The 12984-nt window shown below is 42.3% G+C and overlaps 1 long non-coding RNA gene across 1 annotated transcript in view; it reads right to left on the minus strand.

Annotated features, from left to right (window-relative positions):
* The window catches only part of LOC117313596 (uncharacterized), a 105871-nt gene that overhangs the window by 86002 nt on the left and 6885 nt on the right, over window positions 1-12984 (minus strand). The window contains exon 2 of the long non-coding RNA XR_012333987.1: window positions 11727-11853. This is a non-coding gene — a long non-coding RNA (uncharacterized lncRNA). The remainder of the gene's footprint in view (window positions 1-11726; window positions 11854-12984) is intronic.

Genomic DNA, 12984 nt, shown 5'->3' on the forward strand with positions numbered 1-12984 from the left:
TTGATAATTATCACCCAGGTCCATTAATTCACTGAGGATTGGGAAATGATGACATTCCCTCTTCATGTATTAGCTGGACTGTTTTAACAAAGAAAAATTTTCCTTCATCAGTTTTTTGGTTATCAAGGTACAGTGTATACAGGAAAGGCAGGATGAATACTTGGTAATTTCCCTTTATCTACCACTTTTCAAAATGCTGTGTCAGTTTCTTAGCAGTGAATATTGTTTGTTTGTTGTCATAGTATCGTTCTGATTGTTTGTCTTAATATCATCTTGAACTCGTGATTTTAACATATTTGATGTTTCAATCTGTTCTAGTTACTGTGGTAGGCAGAATAAAGCTCCCCAAATATGCTCATGTCCTAATGCCAGGAATCTGTGAACGTTACATTACATGGCAAAGAGGAATTAAGGTAGCAAATGGAATCAAGTTCACCAACCAGTCTACTTTAAAATAGGGAGATATCCTGGATTACCTGGGTGGCTCCAAGTACTCACCAGGGGCCTTACAAGTGGAAGAGGGAGGCAAAAAGAGGAGGTGATGGGATGTGAGGACTCTACCGCTGCTGGCTCTGAGGCATTGGAAGGGGGTCGTGAGCCAAGGAAGGCAGGCAGTCTCCAGAGCTGGAAAGGCAAGGAAAATGATTTTTCCCTAAAGCTTCCAGAAAGGAATGCAGTCCTGCTGACACCTTGGTTTTAGGTCAGTGAGACCTGTGTGGGCTTTTTTTTTTTTTTTTTTAAAGAAGATGTTGGGGGTAGGAGTTTATTTATTTATTTATTTGGCTGCGTTGGGTCTTCGTTTCTGTGTGAGGGCTTTCTCTAGTTGTGGCAAGCGGGGACCACTCTTCATCGCGGTGCGTGGGCCTCTGACTATCGCGGCCTCTCTTGTTGCGGAGCACAGGCTCCAGACGCGCAGGCTCAGTAGTTGTGGCTCACGGGCCTAGTTGCTCCGCGGCATATGGGATCCTCCCAGACCAGGGCTCGAACCCGTGTCCCCTGCATTAGCAGGCAGATTCTCAACCACTACGCCACCAGGGAAGCCCCTGTGTGGGCTTTTAACCTACAGAACTGCAACTCTGTTGTTTTTAAGCTGATAAATTGGGGTAATTTGTTACAGCCACATCAGAGGGTTAACACAGAGGGTTGCTATCCTTATTGATGCCCATACTGATCCATCTTTGGCCAGTGTTCTCCTTTGCAAATTGGCTTCCAACTCCTTGAATTTTCTTGCTTTCTAGTACGACAAGATGCCACAGGCCCACCTATTGGTAAACTCATAGAATTTGGCTTCTATCTCAACTTCTCTTGTTCTCTTTACTGTAACCAATGATTTTAAACAGGAAAATGCAGTACTTATCATTTTTGTCTTCTCTGCACACTTTACTCCTTTCTTTTCCAAAAGGCTTCCATCTTTCCCTATGATATCACCGAAGAATCCTGTTCCATTGCCCTCTTTCTCTTCCTTCCTCACACCCTAAGCCTGTCCTCGGGCCTCATTTCTTCTTTCTCCACACACCCTTCCTCAGAATCCCATCCATATGCAATAATCCCCCGTTCCAAGGGCTCCTAAAGATTTATTTCTCTCCCTTATCTCTCCTGGTACCAATACACGACATCATTTCCAACTGCTCGTTGAGAGCTGCCCCCTGTACAGACAACCTACACATCAAATTCATGGCAAAACCTTTATTCCCATTGTCCCCCAATGCTTTCGTTACTGGCTTTTTCTGTGAATAGTCCACTCAGATTCAAACTCTGGCAGCTATTTTAAACTCTTCCTTGTCCTCTGACGCTCCTAAAATAAGAAATATAACTGCCACCAAATAATTATAATATTTTTACTTTGGTTTTGCTCTAATAAATGAGATTTTTTAAAGTTTGTTTTGCCCTTGAGTGTGCATCTATGGCCAGAGACCCCCGTGAGAAGCCAAATAATCATCAGAGGTTGCTTGTGAGCACAGAACTAGAGCACGGGGGTGACACGGTTTGAAGAGTTAATGTCTCCAGCTAAGATGGTGTGGTGTGTGGGCCTTCTCATGGGATTACAACACCTGGAGTCTTCGCTAAGGCTCCCTCTCCCCTGAGAAAGCTTAGGTGGTCCCTACCAACCTTTCTTTCTATGCCTCTCTGCCTGACAACATTCTTTTGATTTCCCTAGAAATATTAATATCTTCAAACTGGTGGCAGACTATCTTACAGGCACATAAAGTCACAAAATTAAATGAGATGGGTATCTCTATCTATCTAGAGTTAGACCTACCTAGGAGAGTAGCTACGTCTCTGCTTAACACTTGGCATGACCTTTAAGAAATATTACTTGAAAACAACTATTTGTGTATATGCTGTGATGCTAGATGCGGGCCTGTGTGGCCTGTGCATCACTCTGGAGCTTAGCGCCCTCTTGTGTTCACTACGAAGTCAAGCACAGAGGGCTCTCCATGATTTACCAGAAGTATTTTTAACTGCATCTTTATGGGAAGTGTCTGAATTTGGCTTCCAATTTTTAAAAGGATTTGGCACCCTGAGAATCATATGCACACAGAGCCAACTCTAGGAAAAACCAAACATGAAATTCTTTAGATATCTTATTTTCTCTTTCTTTTCATCCCTTTTATTTTTTCTTTCATTAGATCCCTATTCACTCCAACAGTTTCCTTTCCCCCATTTTATTCCCTCCAGAGCTCCTAGATCATATTTGATCCTGTAACTTACTATTAAATAATCTAAATTTAAATTTGTGTAATTTTTATGCTTCCAAGAAATATTTTGATACATTAGTCATCAAAATATGTTGTTTAGATGGAAAGACAAAACCAAAGAGAGCTCAGTTGCATTAGAGAAATGCAAATCAAAACCACAATGAGGTATCATCTCACACAGGTCAGAACGGCTATCAACAAAAAGTACAAAAAATAAATGCTGGAGAGGGTGTGGAGAAAAGGGAACCGTCTTGCACTGTTGGTGGGAATGTAAATTGGTGCAGCCAATATGGAAAACAGTATGGAGGTTCCTCAAAAAACTAAAAATAGAGTTGCCATATGATCTAGCAATCCCACTCCTGGGCATATATTCAGACAAAACTATAATTTGAAAAGATTGCAGCACTATTTACAATAGCCAAGACATGGAAACAACCTAAACGTCCATTGACAGGTGACGTATACACATGGTATACACATATACAAAGGAATATTACTCAGTCATAAGAAAACAATGAATTAATGCTATTTGCAGCAATGTGGATAGATCTAGAGATTATCATACTAACTGAAGTAAGACAGACAAAGACAAATATTATATGATATCACTTATTTGTGGAATCTTAAAAAGGATACAGATGAACTTATGTACAAAGCAGAAACGGACTCGGGGGCTTCCCTGGTGGCACAGTGGTTAAGAATCCTCCTGCCAAGGCAGGTGACTCGGGTTTGATCCCTGGTCCGGGAAGATCCCACGTGCTGCGGAGCAACTAAGTCCACGCGCCACAACTACTGATCCTGCGCTCTAGAGCCCATAAGCCACAACTATTGAAGCCCGTGTGCCTAGAGCTGGTGCTCCGCAACAAGAGAAGCCACCGCAATGAGAAGCCCGCGCACCACAATGAAGAGTAGCCCCTGCTCACTGCAACTAGAGAAAGCCCACGCACAGCAACAAAGACCCAATGCAGCCCCAAAAAAATCCACCAGAAACAGACTTACAGACATAGAAAACAATCTTATGGTTACCAAGGGGAAAGGGGAGGAGGATAAATTAGGAGTTTGGGATTAACAGATACACACTACTATATATAAAATAAATTCTACTGTATAGCACAGAGAACTATATTCAATATCTTGTGAAATAATCTGAAAAAGAATATATATCTATATATAATCACTTTGCTGTACATCTGAAACTAACACAACATTGTAAATAAACTATACTTCAATTTAAAAAAAAAATTTTTTTAAGGTGTCACAGCTCTAGACTCCATTGGGAAAAACGTTTACCCTCAGAAATGAGTTGGGTTTTTAGTAAAAGACATGAAACTGATTGTGAAGAGAGAGACAGATTCAAACTCTTCCAGAATCTCAAAATGGCAATGACCCCTACAAATCAAAGAATAGGGCATTTATACCCTAGCTCAATGTCAAAACCCAAACAATTACCCAGGATACACCAAACAGGATTAAATCACACATAGTCATGAAATTCTTCTGGCTCTCCCTTCAGATAACATAAATAAACATTTATTTTGAACCCCGTGTAAGGCACTTTACAGATATGCCAATCACAGGACTGTCAGGCCCATCAACTACTTCCGAGGCAAAGTACATTCCTGAGAGCCCCGAGCTAACTGAAGTGGGCCATCCCTATGTTGTTTTGTAGTAAGAGAAGCCCTCTGATTAGGACAGAAGTGGGCACCTGGAAACCTCTGACGTGGCTTGGTTTAAAAAGCTCTACCTATCAGGGATAATAGAGCTAATTGGATTTTCTCCCTCAGGTAGTTGAATGGGGAAGAGTCAGCTAGTTGATAACAGGTGGTAGATAAGACGTAAAAGAGAAGCAAAGTCCAAAAGAGGAGTCATATGAATGGCAGCATATTAATTAAAGATCCATCAACTCCTGCTGAAAGGGCAAGTGTTAATCTGGTCCCTAAAGCTGGTTTAGATTGTGAATGGAGCTACTCTTGGAAGGGAAAGTGATACCAGCCTCCCTCTCTGCAATGAAGTTTATTCCAATAAACCCCCATTACCTGTGAGATCTCTCATTCAACAAAGAAAAGTAACAGCAGTGTGGGGAATCAAAGTTAAAGGAGATAGTCTCTGCTATCATAAAATGTGAATTGTAGTTGGGAGGATCATGCATATTAATTCATGGAATATTTATTAGTTTCCTACTGCTGAGTAGTATATTAAGTACTAGAGATACAAAGATAAGTAGAACATAGACCCTGTCCTCCAGGGGCTCAGAGACTCCAGTGGGAAGTGGATGGTGTGAAAGTGATGTCCAGAATGCAGAGGGAATAGGGGAGGAACTGAAGATGCTTCTAAAGTCCACTTACTGCTTCCTACCATTAGAAAAGAATATTGCTCGATATTTCTGTCCATGTGGAGGAAGCTCAGTTAAGATAAATCATGGCCTCTTCCATTCCCCTACTCTTTCCTCTGGGGAAGTTTAATCTTAGGAAGAATTAAAGTCGGCATGTGTGGACCAAATCTTCTCTTCTTCCTTTTGGGATCTAGGACATTCTAACTTTGGTCCAACATTGCCTACAAGTGGTACTTAGGTCTGCCTAACTGTGGGGTTCAGCAAGTAGGCCTACTTGGCTCTTCATCTAAGCTTCCCAACTTCATTTTATCAGCAAATACAGTGGTATTTAATTTCCCATCTGCCTTGTTCTTGTATTTTTCCTTTTGTTCAGATCCTGTGTGGGGAAGAGAAATTATTATGTGAACACCCTGGAGGCAACAACACCCAACACCCAACTTAAAGACATGGAGGTCTTTAAGACCCCTGTATGCACTCCTCCAACCACTGTTGTCTAGACTATTGGTGGAACTAGACCAAAGCCAAAACTGGTCAGGAATATGTGACTGAAGGTCTGAAATGAAAAAAATGAGCTGGGCCAATTGTATTTTGTACTGAAAGGTAAAAAAAAAAGAAAAAGAATTTTCCAGTTGGCAGCAGGACAGAAGGACACATGGAGTATGGCTGAATCCCAATAATGGTAGTGATTTAGTGTTAAAAACCCCAAACTCCTGCCATCTTTTAGCTCTAGTCTCAGTGAATCCCAGCCTCATTCTTGGATTTTCATGAAATCCTACGAGTATGTTTGGAGGCAATTCTCCATGGGTTTCTCATGTTTCTACTTACTACGTGAACAGAGGCACTGTTTTAAAGGACAAACCCTTTGTCTGTGCTTTTCAAGGATATTTGTATAATGAACAGCCTTGGAAGAGAGAGATAGTGTGCCCTTCTGAAGCAAAGGGCAGGTTTGTTTACTGACTGGTAAAATAAAGACAGTATCTCCCAAAGGTGCAAAGGTTAGGCAGTCTTTGGCCCATAATAAAAGATATGGGTTCCCTATGTCCTGGGTCCTTCATGTAATGTAAACCACTGCATGTGCATGTTTTATCTGAGCCTCTTGGTGATGCCCTGTGGGAATTCGGGTTTGGGCAACTGACACAACAATGCTGATACTCCAGCTTCTGCTACTGCAGCAATTAATAAACTATCCTCTGCCTCTAATCTGGGAGTCTAATGTCTTTTTCCAGCATCCATGAAATGGCAGCAGACTGACTTGTTAGCTTGCAAGTAGAGTAAAATTTCTGACTCTTCACTAGTGATAATATACCTCATAAAAACAAAATGAGCCTTCAAAACTCCCCTTTATCTGAGATATCTCGATAACGTCTCTTTTCCTTGCTAGGAGCGCTGACTAGAACATGTTTAAAACAAATCATTCTGGCAAACTGAACGGGAGAAAGTATTTGCAAATTGCAAATTATATATCTGATAAGGGGTTAATATCCAAAATATATAAAGAAGTAAAAAACAAACAATCCAGTTAAAAATTGGGTAGAGGATCTGAATAGATATTTTTCCAAAGAAGACACACAATATGAAAAGATGCTCAAAATCACTAATCATTTGGGAAACGCAAATCAAAACCAGAATGAAATATTACCTCACACCTGTTATAATGGCTATTATTAAAAAGATAAGAAATAAAAAGTGTTGGTGAGGATGTGGAGAAAGGAGAACTCCTGTGCACTGTTGATGGGATTGTAAATGGGTACAGCCATCATGGAAAACAGTATGAAAGTCCCTCAAAAAATTAAAAATAGAACTACTGTATGATCCAGCAATTCCACTTCTGAGTATATATATATATATATATATATATATATATATATATATATATATATATATCCAAAGGAAATGAAAGCACTGTCTTGAAGAGATAAATGTACCTCATGTTCATTACAGCATTATTTATAATAGCCAAGCTATGGAAACAATCTAAATGTCTACTGATAGATGAATGGATAACGAAAATGTGGTATATTTATCTAATGGAATATTATTCAGCCATAAAAAAGAATGAAATCTTGCCATTTGCAAAAACATGGATGGATCTTGAGGGTATTATGCCAAGCGAAATACACCAGACAGAAGTAGACAGATACCATATGATCTCACTTACATGTGGAATCTAACACCCCCTACACACACACAAAACAAAAAACCACCACCAAACCCATAGATACAGAGAACAGATTGGTGTTTGCCAGAGTGGGGTATGGGTGTGTGTGTGGGGTGGGCGAAAGGGTGAAGGGGGTCAAAAGGTACAAACTTCCAATTATAAAATAAGTCAGGGGGGACTTCCCTGGTGGCACAGTGGTTAAGAATCCGCCTGCCAATGCAGGGGACACGGGTTCGAGCCCTGGTCCGGGAAGATCTCACATGCCGCGGAGCAACTAAGCCCGTGCACCACAACTACTGAGCCCGCACGCCACAACTACTGAAGCCCACGCGCCTAGAGCCTGTGCTCCGAAACAAGAGAAGCCACCACAATGAGAAGTCTGTGCACCTCAACAAAGAGTAGCCCTGCTCTCTGCAAAAAAAAAAGTAAAAAAGAAAGCCCGTGTGCAGCAACGAAGACCTAGCACAGCCCAAAAAAATAAATAAAAATTTAAAAAAGTCAGGGGGATGTAATGTATAACATAGTAACTATAATTAATAATACTGTGTTGCATATTTGAAAGTTGCTAAGATAGGTCTTAAAAGTTCTCAGCACAAAAAAAATTTTTTTTAACTATGTATGATGATGAATATTAAGTAGATATTGTAGTGATCATTTTACAATATACACAAGTATTGAATCATTATGTTATACACCTGAAATTAATATCATGTTTTGTTATCGATTGTACTATACCTCCATAAAGAAAAATCATTCTGGGGTCTTCCCTGGTGGCGCAGTGGTTGAGAGTCCGCCTGCCGATGCAGGGGACACGGGTTCGTGCCCCGGTCTGGGAAGATCCCACATGCCGCAGAGCGGCTGGGCCCGTGAGCCATGGCCGCTGAGCCTGCGCGTCCGGAGCCTGTGCTCCGCAACCAGTGAGAGGCCGGCGTACCGCAAAAAAAAAAAAAAGAAAAAAAAAGAAAACTCATTCTGGGAAAAAAGGCAATTGTAACTACAGGAATGACATAAAAGTTAATTAGGGTTAAGAACTAAGAGCACAAGCAGACATACCCAGAACTGAGCCCAGGATCTTCCTAATAGTATTTGCGTGGCCACAATTTCACTTCCTCACCCACACCTTTTGCTCCTCAGATTTGCATAATCCAGGTAAGGCCAATAGTTCCCTTAGACTCCAACAGCAAGTCACTAATGGTTGTACCAAGAATCTGTATACAGTTGACCCTTGAACATTATGGGTTTGAACTACGTGGGTCCGCTTATATGTGGATTTTTTTCAGTAGTCAATACTACAGTACTACTCGATCCGTGGTAGGTTGAATTCAGGATTGCAAAACTGCAGTTATGGAGGAACCGTGGCCAAGAGAGCCAACTATAAGTTATATGCAGATTTTTAACCGCTTGGAGGGTCAGCACCCCTAACCTCTTTGTTCAAGGGTTTCCTGTATTTTTCTTTTTAGAGACCACAAGGTACATAAGAGTCTCCAATCTTCTTTGTGTATTCTCAGTCACTAACTAGTTCTTAGGCATAATATTCTTAAATTTTATTATTGGCCTCTAAAAATGTTCTGTGCGTCATTGCATTTTAACTGTTCAGTCAAGGTGATGGGCTATTCAGAATCATCCACACTGTAATCAGGGGCCCACAGGTGCTTACAATGACTAGGTGGGGTTGAGGTTAGAAATTGTTTGTGGCATCAGACACTGAGAATTACAGGTCAGGAGGTAGAACTGTATTAGAAAGAGTAAGGGCTTTGGAGTCAGAGAGACCTGTCTGAATCTTAGTTCTACCACTCACTGATGAGGAATTTAACGTCTCTCAGCTTCTTTCCTAATAAGCAAAGTGCAGTCAATAATTACCACTCTACCCTCCAGCCCTCCAACCCCTGCGCTCCGTTGCACATGATTGTTGTGTTAATTAAATGAGACCAGGCATAGAAAACACATGATACTCATGCCAGTGAAGCACAAAGTTTCAGAGCTATAAAAAGCTACCATTATGGGTTTTTAAAAATTAATTAATTAATTAGTTTTTATTTTGGGCTGTGTTGGGTCATCACTGCTGTGAGTGGGCTTTCTCTAGTTGTGGTGAGCAGGGGTTACTCTTCGTTGTGGTGTGCGGGCTTCTCATTGTTGTGGCTTCTCTTGTTGCGGAGCACAGGCTCTAGGTGTGTGGGCTTCAGTAGTTGTGGCACGTGGGCTCAGTACTTGTGGCTTGTGGGCTCTAGACCGCAGGCTCAGTAGTTGTGGCGCATGGGCTTAGTTGCTCCATGGCATGTGGGATCTTCCTGGACCAGGACTCGAACCTGTGTCCCTTGCATTGGCAGGCAGATTCTTAACCACTGCACCACCAGGGAAGCCCCCATTATTTTTTTTAATAAGTATCTTTGACCCTGCTTACCAATATTGTCACAAATCACTCATTTACAAATCAGAGGAAAGAAAGCAACCTATGAGAGTGCTTGCCATCAAGGCTTTTATTTGCGGAATAAATTGAAAAACAGAATGCAGTATATCTGGGAATGTCAAAATGAGCCTTCTTTAACGACTGGTTTGGAGCTGGCACAGCACTTAGTCCAGAATTATCAACAAGGAGAAAGGAGTTAGAGAGCCACAAAATAAAATCACAGGATTTAGAAAGCAGGCAATCCTGATTTTCAGGAAAACTAAGAAAGCCCAAGTATTATACACTCTGGCCTGGGATGCAGAATGAGGCTAGTTTGGGGGTTGGGACATAAACAGGACCGAGATGCTGTTAGATTGTGGGGAAAGAGAGAATGTCATCCCTCTATTATTAAAGCAGAGCTCAGATACCAGGCAAGTTCTTTACCTGAAGGTCCAGGGTAGAGAGGGCGAGGGGAGCAGTTCAGGAGGCCTGGTATCCACCTCTCTCTCGTGTGCAGAGCTAAAATGAAGTCACTTGCAGCTGCTGTTTGAAGGTAATGTAGAAGCAACCAGGACTTCATAATGTAAAATCTTGGAGAAGAGAGAACTGCAGGGAGAGGTAAGGTAACAGTCTGCAGCTGCATTTTCTCTCAGAGCAGTTAACCATTCTGGGTGTGGGGCAAAAATCTAAGAAGGCAAGAGAAGAGCTTGGGCAGAGGGCCTCTACTAAAAGGCAGAGAAACTTCTCAGGGAGGAAGAAATGAAAAGCAGAGGCTTGAAAGGTGAAGGGCTCAGTAAGAAGGAGACGGTAAAGTATGTGCCCAACACCCAGCCCTTAAGGCATTTGCCAAATTTTCCAATTGAACAAGGCAGGAAGCTAGGAAGTCAAGCAGAAGGGCTCTGAAGAACAGAATCAAGTTGGTGTCAGTCTTGTACTACTGAGGAGACAAGGGTAGAAATCAAGACTCACCTAGTGATGAGCCCAGTCAACTCCCCAGATCTGCTGGAACCCTGGACAGCTATACTTTTGGACACGTTAGGTTTGAGATGCCTGTGTTAGTTTCCCAGTGCCGTTGCGAATTACCACAAACTTTATTATCTTGCAAGTCTGGGGGTCAGAAGTCTGAAATGGGTCTCAGTGGGCGAAAATCAAGGTGCTGGAAGGGGTAGTTCCTTCTGAGATTCAAAAGGGGAATCCATTCCTTGTCTCTTCTAGCTTCTAGAGGCTGCCAGCATTCTTGGTTGTGCCCACATCACTCCAGTCTCTGCTTCCATTGCTACACTGCCTTCTTCTCTGACTCATCAAGCCCACCTGAATAATCCAGGATAAACTCTCCATATCAGCATCCTTAACTTCATCACAGTTGTAAAGTCACTTTTATGATAGGTTCCAGGGATTAAGGCATGGACCTATCTGGAGGAGGCCCTTATTCAGCCAACCACAATGTCTGGGTGGGGTGTTGGGGGAACCCAAATAGAGATGTCTAAAAGGCAGTTGAGTATAAGGCTTTTGAGCTCAAGGGTATTTGGACTACAGCTATAGCTATGAAGTCACTGGCATGTGTGTGCTAACGTCATGGGTGTGGATATTGCCAAGGGGACAAAATGTAAAGAAAGGCATACCTTTGGGGAACACTAATATTATATAAGTGAAACTGAGGGAGGTCATCGTATCCCTTAAACCATAACTTGCTTGATAAATATCTTGTAACCTGTCCTCAATCAAGCTTGCCTCAATTGTTCTTGCAGACTGCATACCCTTCAAGCTTCATGTAGCTTAGACAATATATCACAAGACTCCTTAAATCACCTCCTACAGATAACACCTCTGATATATGAGTCACTATAGTAACAGTTGCTCAAATTGTTTTTCAGGAACACAGAGCTTGCCTTGCCCAGATCAAACCAGTCGAGACCATGGACTGGGTGACTGTTAAGTGGATAACCTTTTGACATCAGAAGGCCAAAAACTTCACCCTCAGAACATATAAATGCCACCATTTTCTGAACATGCATCCCATGAAGAAGCATGTAACTCAGATATGCCTGTACAGAACCCCAATTACTGTACATTTTTCTTACCTTTAATCATCTTTCCCCACACCTCAGACCACCCTGCTTCCTTATGCTGTAAGTAGCCTGAGCCCCTCACCTTCATGAAAGTGGATTTAAGACTTGTTCTCCCGTCTCCTCGCTTGGCTGCCTTGTGTATAAATCGTTTCTCTGCTGCAAACCTTGGCGTCTCAGCATTTGGCTTGCTGCGAGTTGGGCAAATGAACCTGGTTTGATAACATAAGGAGTGGGTGTATCAGCTAGGATTAGAATCAGCTGCATGGAACAGAAACAAACAACAATGGCTTAAATAAGAAAGACGTTTATTAAATTGTTAAGGAAGTCTGGACTAGTATGGCAGCTTCACCAGATCACCTATACACCAGTTCCACCTATCTTTCTGCTCTGCCATTTTCAGGTGCATAGCTCCATCCTCAATGGTGCAAGTCAAGATGACTGCCAGAGGAGTTCTGCAATCCCATCCAGGTTCTAGGCAGGAAGAAAAGGGACGAAAGGGCAGTTCTCCTAGCTGAGTCTGCTCTTCCCAGAAGTCCCACGTGACTCACTTTCACTTGACTCACTGACCACACCTAGGGAAGTTGGACAGTGTAGTCTTTTATAGGTCCATTACCACCCTAAAAAAATAAAAATAACCAAGGTTCTGTTACTAGAAGTGAAGAGGAAAGTGGATATCAAGGAGGCAAAAAGTCTCTTCCAGAGTGGACAAAAAGAAACCTACAAATGAGGTTAAGAAGGAATGTTCAGTGAAATAGGAGAGGAACCAAAAGTAGGGAGCTTGTGGCTGTGTCCTGAAGGGCAGTTCCCCGTCTTCCAATGAATTCAAAAAGGAAGTGGATTTAGATATGGCACCTGCTGTGAAGAAGGCCAAAGAAAAGCATTACCTCTCCACTTTCAAGGTATTCTGCTGGAGAATCGGCTTGGGTAGAGGGGGCAACTGCTTCCCCTGAGAGGATCCATTAGAAAATCACATACTGGGCTTCCCTGCTGGCGCAGTGGTTGATAATCTGCCTGCCAATGCAGGGGACATGGGCTCGAGCCCTGGTCCGGGAAGAGCCCACATGACGTGGAGCAACTAAGCCCATGCACCACAATTGCTGAGCCTGTGCTCTAGATCCTGCAAGCCACAACTACTGAGCCCGTGTGCCTAGAGCCAGTGTTCTGCAACAAGAGAAGCCACTGCAATGAGAAGCCCGTGCACCGCAACAAAGAGTAGCCCCCACTCACCACAACTAGAGAAAGCCCGCGTGCAGCAACGACGATTCAACAGAACCAAAAATAAAATAAATAAATAATTTTTAAAAAAATCACATACCTTTCCTGAATTTTTCGTATTTACT

Source organism: Tursiops truncatus, chromosome 9 (assembly GCF_011762595.2).
Source record: "Tursiops truncatus isolate mTurTru1 chromosome 9, mTurTru1.mat.Y, whole genome shotgun sequence".
NCBI lineage: Eukaryota > Metazoa > Chordata > Mammalia > Artiodactyla > Delphinidae > Tursiops > Tursiops truncatus.